The sequence below is a fragment of the Pongo pygmaeus genome, chromosome 5, assembly GCF_028885625.2.
Source record: "Pongo pygmaeus isolate AG05252 chromosome 5, NHGRI_mPonPyg2-v2.0_pri, whole genome shotgun sequence".
NCBI classification, from domain to species: domain Eukaryota; kingdom Metazoa; phylum Chordata; class Mammalia; order Primates; family Hominidae; genus Pongo; species Pongo pygmaeus.
The window spans coordinates 42,379,082-42,392,737 of NC_072378.2; the positions used below are offsets into that span (position 1 = coordinate 42,379,082).

Consider the following 13,656-nt stretch of genomic DNA (forward strand, 5'->3'; position numbering starts at 1 on the left):
TTATTGCCCAGGCTGGAGTGCACTGGCGCCATCTCGGCTCACGGCAACCTCCAGCTCCCAGGTTCATGCAATCTCCCACCTCAGCCTCCCGAGTAGCTGGGATTACAGGCACCCGCCATCATGCCTGGCTAATTTTTGTATTTTTAGTAGAGACAGAGTTTTACCATGTTGGCTACGCTGGTCTCAAACTCCTGACCTCAAGTTATCCAACCGCCATGGCCTTCCAAAGTGCTGGGATTACAGGCGTGAGCCACCACACCCAGTCTGCTATTACTATTCTTGATTCCAAAGTTCACACTCTCAACTACAACATAATGACCTGCTAAGTGGGCAAAGGAGAAAAATTAATTCTGAATGATGCCACGGGGAAATGTCAGATAAATGAGTGGAGTCACAGAGGAGTGACGTCTGAAGGGGCCTTGATAGAGCAGCATCTTACCAGGCAGAGGAGGGCAGGGGCATGTCCTGGAAGTACAGAGGGACAAGGTCTGTTTCTGTCCCTTGCCCTGGCCCTCCCCCACACAGCATCCTGCAGGTCTCCACCTCTGTCCCTCACTGTGCCCTGCCAGTACTCCCGCCTGCAGTGCCCATGGTCCCCTGCCTCAGGTGTCTCCCTAATCAGGGGCCCACAGCCTCTCCAGCAGGGAGTGGGAGCCCCTGGCACTTGGGGCCTGGGAGGGCCCCTGATAAACAGCTGGAGCTCTTGTTCACAGAATCTGTCATCTCTAAAGGAAAAGCAGAAACAAACCACAGAACCAGGGGAGCTGGCTGATATGAGTCACATTGCTGCTGGCAGTTCTCCACTCAGTCCTCTGGCCTCTGCATCTGGGACTTCTTACTTGTCCTTCAAGATCCACTGCAAAAATGTCTTGTCTCCACAAAGCCTTCCTTGACTGCATGCCCAGCCACCCCACACCCTGCAAGCTTCCATTGCATCCAGCACAAGATCTAGTACTGCCATGTATTGCACTAAGTGGAAACTGGTCAGGTTGTGGGGTCCCAATCAGCCTGTGAGCTTCAGAAGGCAGGCATTGTGTCTCATGGACCTAGCCCAAAACAGAAGTGTCTATGGAAACAGTGCAATGACCTGAGTAAAATATGGGTGGAATGTGACATAGGCATTTAAGAAATCTATATATTGACATACAAAAAACAGTTTATTAAAAGGTTGTGTAGGTAGAAGGCAAAGGCTGGAAATTTTAACTTTTTCCAAAATAATAATTAACATTTTATATTTTAGCAACAAAATGTGGCCGGGTGTGGTGGCTCACGCCTGTAATCCCAGCACTTTGGGAGGCCGAGGCAGGCGGATCACGAGGTCAGGAGATCAAGACCATCCTGGCCACCCTGGTGAAACCCCATCTCTACTAAAAATACAAAAATTAGCCGGGCATGGTGGCACATGCCTGTAGTCCCAGCTACTCAGGAGGCTGAGGCAGGAGAATCCCTTGAACCTGGGAGGCGGAGGTTGCAGTGAGCCGAGATCGCACCACCGCACTCCAGCCTGGGTGATAGAATGAGACTCCGTCTCAAAATAAATAATAAATAAAAGTAAAATGTTCATCTGAGAGGCCTTTATTTATTTGGTTGTTTGTTTGAGACAGAGTCTTGCTCTGTCACCCAGGCTGGAGTGCAGCGGCACAATCTCGGCTCACTGCAAGCTCCGCCTCCCGGGTTCACACCATTCTCCTGCCTCAGCCTCCCCAGTAGCTGGGACTACAGGCGCCTGCCACCATGCCCGGCTAATTTTTTTGTATTTTTAGTGGAGACAGGATTTCACTGTGTTAGCCAGGAAAAAATAAGGAATGCTTCACGAATCTGCATGTCATCCCTGCGCAGGGGCCATGCTAATCTTCTCTGTATCGTTCCAATTTTAGTACATGTGCTGCCGAAGTGAGCACCTGAGAGGCCATTTTTATTTCACTTGAGAGATCTCAGAAAAATGCCTTTTCCTTTAGTTTTATATACCTGACACAAAATTGAAAAAACTATCTCCAATCGGGCCTGGTGGCTCACTCCTGTAATCCCAGCACTTTGGGAGGCTGAGGCGGGCAGATCACCTGAGGTCGGGAGTTCGAGACCAGCCTGACCAACATGGAGAAACCCCATCTCTACTAAAAATACAAAATTAACCAGGTGTGGTGGCGCATGCCTGTAATCCCAACTACTCAGGAGGCTGAGGCAGGAGAATCACTTGAACCCAGGAGGCAGAGGTTGTGGTGAGCCGAGATCGTGCCATTGCACTCCAGCCTGGGCAGCAAGAGTGAACCTCCATGTTAAAAAAAAAAAAAAGAAAAAGAAAAAGAAAAAGATATCTCCCACTACTTTTTAAATACTGTAACTAAATATTAAATGTTAAGGTTTTCAATTGATTTTGATTAATCAATGGAACATTTCAGTCATGTTCTAAAATATACAAATTAGATATTCTTGTGTTTTGGGGCAAACTACTCCATATTTTCTACCAGTTGTTATAAAATTGCAATCTATAAATAAGTATATCATCAATGGTATGGATTCAGTTTGTATAATGTCAGATACTTAAGTAAATTCACATAGCATAAAAAATGTAAAACAAAAAGGAAATGTAGGCCTGGAGCGGTGGCTCACACCTGTAATCCCAGCACTTTGGGAGGCCAAGGCAGGCAGATCACTTGAGGTTAGGAGTTTGAGACCAGCCTGACCAACAAGGTGAAATCCTGTCTTTACTATAAATACAAAAAATTAGCTGGGTGTGGTGGTGTGCACCTGTAGTCCCAGCTACTTGGGAGGCTGAGGCAGGAGAATTGCTTGAACCCGGGAGGTGGAGGTTGCAGCGAGCCGAGATCGCACCACTACACTCCAGCCTGGGTGACAGAGAGAGACTCTGTCTCAAAAAAAAAAAAAAAAAAGGAAAGGAAATATAACACCAGGCATGCAAAATGGTCCTAACTTTGTAAAAAGAGAAATGATTGCATGTGAACAGTATTCTATGATCCTATTTTAAAAGAATGAAACTATCAGTGAGTTTGTAGGCACAGAAAAAAAGGTTCAGAAGGACATCTAGTAACCCTTAACACTGATTTTCCCTGAGGGATAGGACTTAATGATTGGGGTGGAATTTAAACTTTTATTTTCTTCCTATTTGTAATGTGTTTTTACAATAAGTTTGTTTTATATTGATAATTACAATTTTTACTATTTAGTTTAAAAGTTAAATCTAAAAATTAATAATTTTTAAATTAATAAAGATGTAAGACTAGAAGGAAATCACAAAATGTAAACCAGGGCTGTCTTTGGGTGATAAGAACTATGGGTGATTTTTCTAACTTTTTCCTATTTTCCATATTGTCCAAATTCCTAAAAATAATCATCTTATAATTTTTTTAAAAATCTTGCCGGAGCGGTGGCTCACGCCTGTAATCCCAGCACTTTGGGAGGCCGAGGCAGGCGGATCACAAGGTCAGGAGATCGAGACCATCCTGGCTAACAAGGTGAAATCCCGTCTCTACTAAAAATACAAAAAAAATTAGCCGAGCATGGTGGCCGGTGCCTGTAGTCCCAGCTACTCAGGAGGCTGAAGCAGAAGAATGGCATGAACCCAGGAGGTGGAGCTTGCAGTGAGCGGAGATCGTGCCACTGTACTCCAGCCTGGGTGACAGAGCAAGACTCTGTCTCAAAAAAAAAAAGAAAAGAAAAAAGAAAAACCTTAAGAACAAAGTCTTAATAAATGAATGCACGTTTCCCTAGCCCTTCTTGGTGCCTGCATCTGACCCAACATGCAGAAGGTTCTTGGCTCTCTCTCTGTCCTCCCTTGCTCCACTGTGTTGATCAGGTCCCCAGAAGGACTCTGTATGGTTCCAGCCTTCATCCACATGCCCTCCCCAGATCTAGACACTTGGATGATGGTGAGGGGCTGAAGCAAGAATCCCTGGCCTTGCCAGGATGGTCATGACTCCTACCCTTCCCTTGCCGTGCATCCCAGCCCTCCAAACTCTACCAGTTAACCTCTAAAGACCACTCGGCTCTCCGGGAAGCCTTCCCCTCACCCGTAGCCTCCCCTACTCCCCTTCTCTCAGAATTCCCACAGCACAGAGAGCCTGCATTCCAAGACTTCATGAGCAGTCACCCCCTTTATCCAGTTTCACTTTATTTATTTATTTATTGAGACGGAGTTTCGCTCTTATTGCCCAGGCTGGAGTGCAATGGCACGATCTCAGCTCACTGCAACCTCTGCCTTCCGGGTTCAAGTGATTCTCCCGCCTCAGCCTCCCGAGTAGCTGGGATTACAGGCACGTGCCACCACGCCCGGCTAATTTTTGTGTTTTTAGTAGAGACAGGGTTTCTCCATGTTGGCCAGGCTGGCCTCGAACTCTTGACCTCAGGTGATCCGCGTGCCTCGGCCTCCCAAAGTGGTGGGATTATAGGTGTGAGCCACCGTGCCTGGCCTCAGTTTCACTATCTTTGGTTTTAGTTACCCATCGTGCAGTACAAAAAGATATTTTGAGAGAGAGAAACAGACCACATTCACACAACTTTTATTACAATATATAACTGTTCTGTTTTATTATTAGTCATTGTGGTTAATCTCTTACTGTACATAATTTATACATTAAACTTTATCATTAGTATGTATGTATAGGAAGAAACATAATATACAGAGAATCTGGTACTATCCGCTGTTCCAGGCATCCACTAGGGATCTGTGAATAAGGGGGACTAGTTTTGCCACCTTCTGTTCTGTTTCCCCTCACTCATTTGTTGGACCAACTTTTCCTAAGAGAATATCCTACAGAGTGATGGGCACTGTTGGAAAAACACGGATGGGCCCAAAGGCACAGAGCAGTCATCCTTCACATGTGCTGAATGAATGAGAGAAGGGTGGAAACCAATGAGACACAGAGCCTGTCCTCAAAGAGCTCCTAGTCTAGTAAGGACAATAATAGGTGTTGTTATCCACACATAACACACACTAGGAAACACCACTCAGGAAGCAGGGTACGTGGGAGGAGGAACTGAGTGGATTTAAACTGGGCTTTGAAGACTGGTCAAGTTTGGACGGAGCGAGGAGGATAAAGGGCATTCCAGGAAGGGGGACAGTGTGCACAAAGCAATGGAAGCAGGAACACCCCAGGATCTATCAGATCTAGCTAGCAGGGAGAGGGTTATAAAGATTCGCTGTGGGTAAAGGCCTGGAAAGGTGAGTTGAGCCCAGATCCTAGGAGAATAGAATACCAACAGAAGATGAATTTGATTTTGCAGGCCCTGGGAAGCCTCTAACAGTCTCTGAGCTTTAGAAATGCACGGTAATCCAGGTGGGTGCCCATAAAGGGCTGAAGGCGGCTGGCAGCCACAGGGAAGAGCGACGGAGGGGAAATTCCAAACTTTGTTACCACCTTGCTAGCTTAAAGGAAGCAAGCATCACATATTAAGTGCTGACCATGGGGAAATCACTGCTCTGTCTTTAATCCTTGAAACAGTCCTGTGAGATGAGACAGTATGATCTCCATTTGCAGATTGAGTTCACAAGGCTGAAGTTTGCCCATGATTCTGCTGAGAGAGATCCACGATCATCTTGCCAGGAAACAGTTCCAAGGATCCGAATCCAAGTTGGCCTGAATCCACAGGCCAAAGCACCCTCACTTTCTCCTATAATGTCTTTCATATTTACCAGTATCTAGCACTATGATGGTTCAGTACACACTGGAATGAGTGAATGAAGAAACGAATGAACAAATGATTGGATCCCAGGTTGGTAAAGAAAACCTCTCAGCGCACACAAAAAGGGTGGAGGATGGAGACGGGGAGGAGATGTAAGAATAAATGGAAAATAAAACAAACAATCGTTGTATTACCACTTCCTCTGGGGCTGGGTCATGGTTTTTAACGGTGTGCAGCGGGCACATCCAGTGTGGTACAGGCACATCCACAAAGAGAAACAAAGAGCTATTTATTTACTTCCTTTGGGGGTAAATAAAGATCAGGTCAAAACAGGCTCCCCCAAACCGCCAGGGGGTCTTCCCCAGGTGTTGATGCAGCACTTGGCCTGCAGCAGTCACAGGTGGCCTCTGCTTGTGTGTCATCCCGCCTTCCTTTACACATGCGTGGGTCTGGCTCGCAAGGGAGGCCCCATGTGCAGTGGGGAAGTAGTGTAAGGGGAAAGGTGGCAGGGCAGGGCTTCCTCACCCCTCCGCCAGTGCAGCCAGGGCAGCAACATTTATACCACCAGGAGAGAGATGGGAGAGTCAACAAGTGGGATGGCACTGGCCTAAGAGCTGGCTTGGGGTGCTGGAGGCCCCATGCTGGGCCAGGCAGTAGATATGCAGATGGCTGCATCTTGCGGGGATAGGACTAAGAGGGGGACCATGTACGGGTACAGCCAATCCCCATTATTCATGGAGTCTGTATTTGTGAATTTGCCTCCTTGCTAAAATTTGTGACCCCGAAATCAATACTTGAGGTGCTTTGTCATCTTTCACAGACATGCGCAAAGCCATGAAAAATTTGAGTCACCCAACATGCATATTCCTGGCTGAGGTGGGACAGGGCAGTGCTCTGCCTGTTTCAGCTCTCGTAATGTAAACAAGTGTCCTTGTCACAGTCTACTTAGTGCCACCTTTTCTGCATTGCTGGCTTTTTTGTTGATTTCGCTGTTTAAAATGGCCCCCAAGCCTAGGACTGACGTGCTGGCGAATGTTTCTAAGTACAAGATGACTATATGTGCCTTACAGAGAAAATACATTAGATCAGGTTTGTTTGGGCATGAATTATCGTGCTGTGGGGCATGAGTTCAATGTCAGTGAGTCAACTATATATTCAATAAGGTGTCTTCAAACAGAAACACACAGAAAACAAAGTTATGTATTGATTAGTTGATGAAAGTCTTGTGACCAGTGGCTCACAGAAACCTAACCCTGTATTTCCCCTAGGAGCAATGGGCCAGTGTTCACCAGTTTGGTGTTCGTGGTGACTGTACAGAATATAACTGGTGAGAATAGTGAGAACTGGTAGTATTTAAATATTATAATAACTAGGGTAGCCGTATCCTTTGGGTACCTGTGAATGCCAGTCTGTATCTACTCATCCATCCGCCATCTATCATCTATTAAACACCCACTAAATACAAAATCCAACACTAAAAGCAAAAAATACAGGATGCAAGCAGGGCCCTGATCCTGCCACTGACCATCTTAACTGTACAATGGGGGAATCTGTAGGTTAAGACAGACTCTGAAGGTTTTATTCTTTTATTTGGCCTAGATCCCTAGGTTGATATACTAGCATTGGGGCCTAAAAGTTTTGCCAGTGTTTACATCAGGCAAACACCTGTGTCATAATAACAGCCTAATACATACACTTACTATGGCCAGGCACTGTTCTGAGTGCTGTATGTGCATAAAGCTTCCTAACAACTCATGTAATCCTCCTAATAGCCCTGTAAGGTGGATACTATTATTATCTTCAACTTACAGATAAGGGCACTGAGGCACAGAGAGGTTAAGAATTCATCCCATGGCCGGGTGCGGTGGCTCACGCCTGTAATCCCAGCACTTTGGGAGGCCGAGGTGGGTGGATCACAAGGTCAGGAGATCAAGACCATCCTGGCTAACATGGTGAAATCCCATCTCTACTAAATATACAAAAAATTAGCCAGGCATGGTGGCGGGCACCTGTAGTCCCAGCTACTTGGGAGGCTAAGGCAGGAGAATGGCATGAACCCAGGAGGCAGAGCTTGCAGTGAGCGGAGATCGCGCCACTGCATTCCAGCCTGGGTGACAGAGCAAGACTCAGTCTCAAAAAAAAAGAATTCACCCTGATAACACAGCTGGTGTGTGGAAGAGGCAGAGGGGTTTATGCGCCTCCAGTGACATGGAAGGAGAACCTGCATCTTGTGAGGATCTCAGTCCGCCCTCAGTGATGAGGAGGGTCCCATTCCTTAGCCATGCCACTGGCACTGTTCAGTAGCAGGAAAGCATGAAGTGACATTGGGAGGCTGGGGCTACTCAGAAGTCCAGGCAAACAGGCCAGGCATGGTGGCTCGCGCTTGTAATTCCACCATTTTGGGAGGCTGAGGCAGGTGAATTATCTGAGGGTAGGAGTTTGACACCAGCCTGGCCAACACAGTGAAACCCTGTCTCTACTAAAAATACAAAATTAAGGGGCCAGGCACAGTGGCTCATGCCTGTAATCCCAGCACTTTGGGAGGCTGAGGAGGGCAGATCACCTGAGGTCAGGAGTTCGAGACCAGCCTGACTAATAGGGAGAAATCCCATCTCTCCTAAAAATACAAAATTAGCCCGGTGTGGTGGTGCACGCCTGTAATCCTAGCTACGTGGGAGGCTGAGGCAGGAGAATCGCTTGAACCCAGGAGGTGGAGGTTGCAGTGAGACGAGATCACGCCACTGCACTCCAGCTTGGGTGACAAAGTGAGACTCCATCTCAAAAAATAAAGTCAAATAAAATAAAATAAAAAAGAAGTCCAGGGAGGATAGCAGGGCCTGCATGAGGCCATGCCTTGGGGAATAAAGTGAGAGTGACCCATGCACGCAGGCAGACAGAAGGTCTGGGATCTAACTATGAGAGGAAATAGGGAGCCTGACAGCTCTCCGATCAGGCCAGGGCAGGGGTGCCTCTCTTACAGCAAGGCCAAGAGGGGCCCAGGAAGCCAAGCCCCAGGGAGAAGTCTGAGAGACCAAAGCCTCACAGAGGAAGTGTCTCCACAGAGATTTCCAATTGCCACACCACCTTCTTTCCTGGAGCAAAGAGGTGCAGTTGGTGAACTAGGGCCATGGGTAATGGGAAGAATGGGAAGGAGAGATCCCATCCAACCTGGAACACTGGAGGGACAGCTAGAGTTGGAGGAGGGGTGAGTGAGGACATCTCCCCTCAGCTCACAGAAGAAGTCACACACCTCACCAACTGAGAAAAATCAGATTCCACGCCTGGTGTGAGAGGGAAGTGAAACCGCACCTCCAATGCTCCACTGCTCTCCCCTCCGGCACTCTGGCCCATCCTGCACCCCGGCCGCCCCAGGATGGCGGGCTCAGAGGTGAGGGCCTATCAGATGCATTCATGGGCTCCCTTAGGGCCTTTTGGGCTCTGAGTCACAAGGGTGGCTCTCTCAGAGATGTGATGGCCTGGTCTCTCCTCCCCAGGGAGGCAGAAAGGGAACCGGGGAAAACAAGGCTTATAAGCTACAGAGGTAAGGGACTGTGCCCATCTTGTTCTTTCCTCTTTCACACACACAGAACATGGTACCCGGTGTATCCCTGGTAAGCACTTGATAAATAGACACTGAGTGGATGAGTGAATCAACGAGGGAGTGAATGAATGAGTCAGCACTGGACCCACAAGGCTGGAGTGGGTCCACATGGAGCCACATGGAGATTCCCACCTCCAGAGAAGAGTTCTACTACGTATGTTCCCCAAACTCCGTCAGCTAAATGTGACCTGTGACCAACTGGTGACCAAAGGGATAAGCCATCTGTCAATTGTTAGGTCACGTTAGAAAATAAACCTCTTTTTCCCCTATTTTTGACAAACCTTGACGTCCCTGCCTCAACCCTGCTCACATTACATTTGACCTTCTCAACGACCTCTCTAAGGGATGGAGACATGACCCTCCTCTAGCTCATCAGAGAACAGCACAGACCCTCTCCCCCTGCTGCCCCCCTGCCAAGGGGAAAATATGGTGCTCCTCAGTGAACCTCACCCTGATCCTACAGGGTGCTCCTGGGAGAAGGGCTCCATGATGACCTCCAAGGGGCCTCTGGTCAAGGCGAGAGAGAATCAGACCCTCCACCTTTGACCAGAGGGGAGGGAGTCCAGTGTGACGGCATTAGCCAAGGGGGTTCTGGTACCTCTGCTCTAGACCCCTCACAAAAAGAAGTCCAGCTGGGAACATTTTTCTCCCAGCAGGTCCCCATAGGAAAGCCATTCTCACCCACATAACACAGGCTCCCCAGCCCCTTCTCATCTAGATCTCATGGCAAAGATTGCCAACTATCCCCTAAAATCCACTTTCCCTTCTTGTACCTTTGGTACTAGAAGCTCCACTATGTATGTTCCCCAAACTCCCTGTCAGCTAAGTGTGGCATGTGATCAGCTGGTGACCAAAGGGATGTCATCTGGCAACTTTGAGGTCATGCTCTGTAAAGGAAGGGCAGTGCCTTTTCTTTCTCGTCACTTTCCTCCCTCCCCACTGGCTGGCTGACGGACCCAGCAGCCATGGTGGGATGCCATCTCCCACACGCAAGGGCACAGGAGGGGCTTGGGCCCTCAACACCACCAAGGGGTCAGATCACCCACCCGGATCTGTATGGGAGAAATTTCCATTTTGTTAAGCCACTCTTGTTGGAGTCTGTGTTACAGCAGCCTAACCTCCCCTAGTGCCTATCCCAGCCCATTCTTTGGTGCCAAGATGCTGATGGGTAAAGGCGTGAAAAAGGGGCCTTGTCCTCCTCCATGTCTCCAGCCCTTCACCTCCATTAGGCCAGCTTCCCAAGTGTCTGAGTGCCTTCCAGGTGGTTAAGACACCCCTAGGCCGGGCGCAGTGGCTCATGCCTGTAATCCCAGCACTTTGGGAGGCTGAGACGGGCGGATCACGAGGTCAGGGGATCGAGACCATCCTGGCTAACATGGTGAAACCCCGTCTCTACTAAAAATACAAAAAAATTAGGCAAGCGTGGTGGCGGGCGCCTGTAGTCCCAGCTACTCAGGAGGCTGAGGCAGGAGAATGGCGTGAACTCGGGAGGCAGAGCTTGCAGTGAGCCAAGATCGCGCCACTGCACGCCAGCCTGGGCGAGAGAGCGAGACTCCATCTCAGAAAAAGAAAAAAAAAAAAAAAAAGACACCCCTGACTCCACCCCCACCTAATGCCAAATGAGGTTGGAGGTGAATGTCTCTCTCACCATACCCAATTTATTCCTCCCTTGAACTGACCATTTCTCAATTGCGTATCTCCTTCCCTGCTCAGATAACCACTGTACTTAGGCCAACCCATCCTATGGGGAAGGTGGTAAGGAGGGCAGAAAGTGTGTGGGCTTAACACCAGAGCCCAAATCTCCTCCTCACTGCTCGCCAGCTGTGTAACCCTGGACAGATCTCTTAGTCTCTCTAAGCCTCAGTTTGTTTGTTTTTTTTGAGACAGAGTTTTGCTCTTGTTGTCCAGGCTGGAGTGCAATGGCGTAGTCTCAGCTCACGGCAACCTCCGCCTCCCGGGTTCAAGCGATTCTCCTGCCTCAGCCTCCCCAGTAGCTGGGATTACAGGCTCCTGCCACCACACCCGGCTAATTTTGTACTTTTAGTAGAGACGGGGTTTTTCCATGTTGGTCAGGCTGGTCTCAAACTCCCGACCTCAGGTGATCTGCCTGCCTTGGCCTCCCACAGTGCTGGGATTACAGGCGTATGAGACACCACGCCCAGCCACCCATTATGAAATGGGGGTAAAAATTGCTTACAGGTTTGTGGAGAGAAGATTACAAACTTGTAAAGTCCCTAGCACTGTGCCTAGCATGTGATAGGTGCTCACTAAATCGTGGCTGCTATTACTATGATGCTAAGTATGGGAATACTGAGGACACAGCTGGAGAAGAGACCTGATGACCTCCCTGGTGGAGGGTGGCCAGGGAGGGAGTGGAAGAGAGAGCTGGGGAGAGGGAACTGTGGCCATAAAGAGGAAGACAGAGGCAGAGCTGGAGGTGACATCAGGGGAGAGAGAGGAGCGAGTTCAGCAATGGCCATGCTGGGCGAGGTGTGGAGAGCGCAGCTGTGCTGTCTATCAGCTGCCTCCGGCTCAGACAATTCCTGCGCCCATCTCACTTTTGTCTGCCCATTGCCTCTACCGGGTTGGACACCCTTACCACCACGGTCACTGTTGCCACACTGTCGGCTGCTATTTCTTGCCTCATCTTCCTTCCTGCTCATGATATGGCAGGTGGCGGCAAGGGAAGCAGCTGCCCTCCGCCAGCAGCCTCCCTGCCACTGAAGGCTGAAGCTGCCCACAGGCATGGGTAAAGAGCTCAGGCTCCAAAGACAGACGAGCCGGGTTCCGTTCCCAGCTCTAGCACTTAGGAGCGGGATGACCTCAGCAAGGGAGATGACTCAGCTAAAGCTTCAGTTTCCTTATCTGCACAGTAGGGATAACAGGGCTGTTGAGAAGAAGGAATGAGATTATGCGTGGTAAGCACGCAGCCCAGCACAATGTCTGGCACATAGCAAGTGTTCAATACACGTTCATGTTCGCTATTATCAAGGCCAAATAGGTTTGTGACCTGTGCAGCCACACAGGGTCCCATGCTCAGGAGGGGTCCCAAACTTGGTTAATGCTCTGTCACCACCATCTTGAAACTTTTTTTTTTTTCTGAAAGACAGTGTCTCACTCTGTTGCCAAGACTGTAGGATTGCAGTGGCATGATCATAGCTCACTGCAGCTTTGAACTCCTGAGTTCAAGTGATTCTCTCACCTCAGCTGCTGAGTAGCTAGGAATACAAGCAGGCACCACCAGCTATTTTATTTTTTAATTTTATTCTTTTTTTTTTTTTTTTTTTTTAAGAGACAGGGTCTCACTGTGTTGCCCAGGCTGGTCTTGAGCTCCTGGCCTGAAGAGATCCTCCCGCCTTTGCCTCCTAAAGTGCTGGGATTACAGGCATGAGCCACCGCAGGCAGCCTTGAAATTCTTAACAGTTTTTGAACAAGGGCGCTGCAAACTATGTAGCTAGTCCTGGCTATTATTAACATATTTATTGAGTCTGCTGGCTGGCAGTGGCTATAGAAGGGGACACCTGTCCAGTAGTTTGTTAAAGATGTGGGACATTAAAGGGCCTTGGGAGCCTCAAAGGAGGGATTTAAATACAGTGATGTGGGACCATGCCAGGTTGCCAGCAATTAGAGACTAAGAGGGCACTGAGACCCCCACACATACTCTCATTGGGGCCGGGCACAGTGGCTCATGCCTGTAATCCCAGCACTTTGGGAGGCCGAGATGAGCAGATCACCTGAGGTCAGGAGTTTGAGACCAGCCTGACCAACCTGGTGAAACCCCATCTCCACTAAAAATACAAAATTAGCCAGGCGTGATGGTGCATGCCTGTAATCCCAGCTACTTGGGAGGCTGAGGCAAAAGAATCACTTGAACCTCGGAGGTGGAGGTTGCAGTGAGTCAAGATCACAACATTGCACTCCAGCCTGGGCGACAAGAGTGAAACTCCATCTCAAAAAAAAAAAAAAAAAAAAAAAAAATCCTCTCACTGGGCACTGGGGATGGGTGGGGGTGCCCTCCCTGCAGACAGCCAGGACAATGGGCAGCCTTTGGAATGCACCATGCCTCCCTATTTCAACCATTCTCCCACCAAGGGCAAAGATGTCCAATGTACCTGAGGCAAACACTCACCCATCTGCCCTGTGGGTCCAATCCTCTGTGCACCCAGGATAGAGGCCATGCACAGCTCAGGAATACAGGTGTGTCCACAGAGGCCTACATTTTCAGGATATGGAGGGACATGTGGTAAACCAGTGCTGCCCCAAAGCCCCTAGGTGCCCATGTCCATCTGGGTCTTGCCGCTCAGGTTGGAGCTGGTATGGGGGTAGCACAGAAGAAGGGGTGCTCATTATACTTGTGGTGGTCTGAGGGGTTGGTCCAGCTCCAGGAGACAGAAATATCTGCTCCTTCTCTTAAA

The 13,656-nt window shown here is 48.9% G+C and overlaps 1 protein-coding gene and 1 non-coding gene across 3 annotated transcripts in view; both read right to left on the reverse strand.

Annotated features, from left to right (window-relative positions):
* The window catches only part of CCND3 (cyclin D3), a 115,494-nt gene that overhangs the window by 83,427 nt on the left and 18,411 nt on the right, over positions 1 to 13,656 (reverse strand). The window lies entirely within an intron of this gene.
* LOC129039662 (U6 spliceosomal RNA) lies at positions 1,795 to 1,901 on the reverse strand. Its single transcript, XR_008503385.2, has one exon. It is a non-coding gene; the product is annotated as a U6 spliceosomal RNA (small nuclear RNA).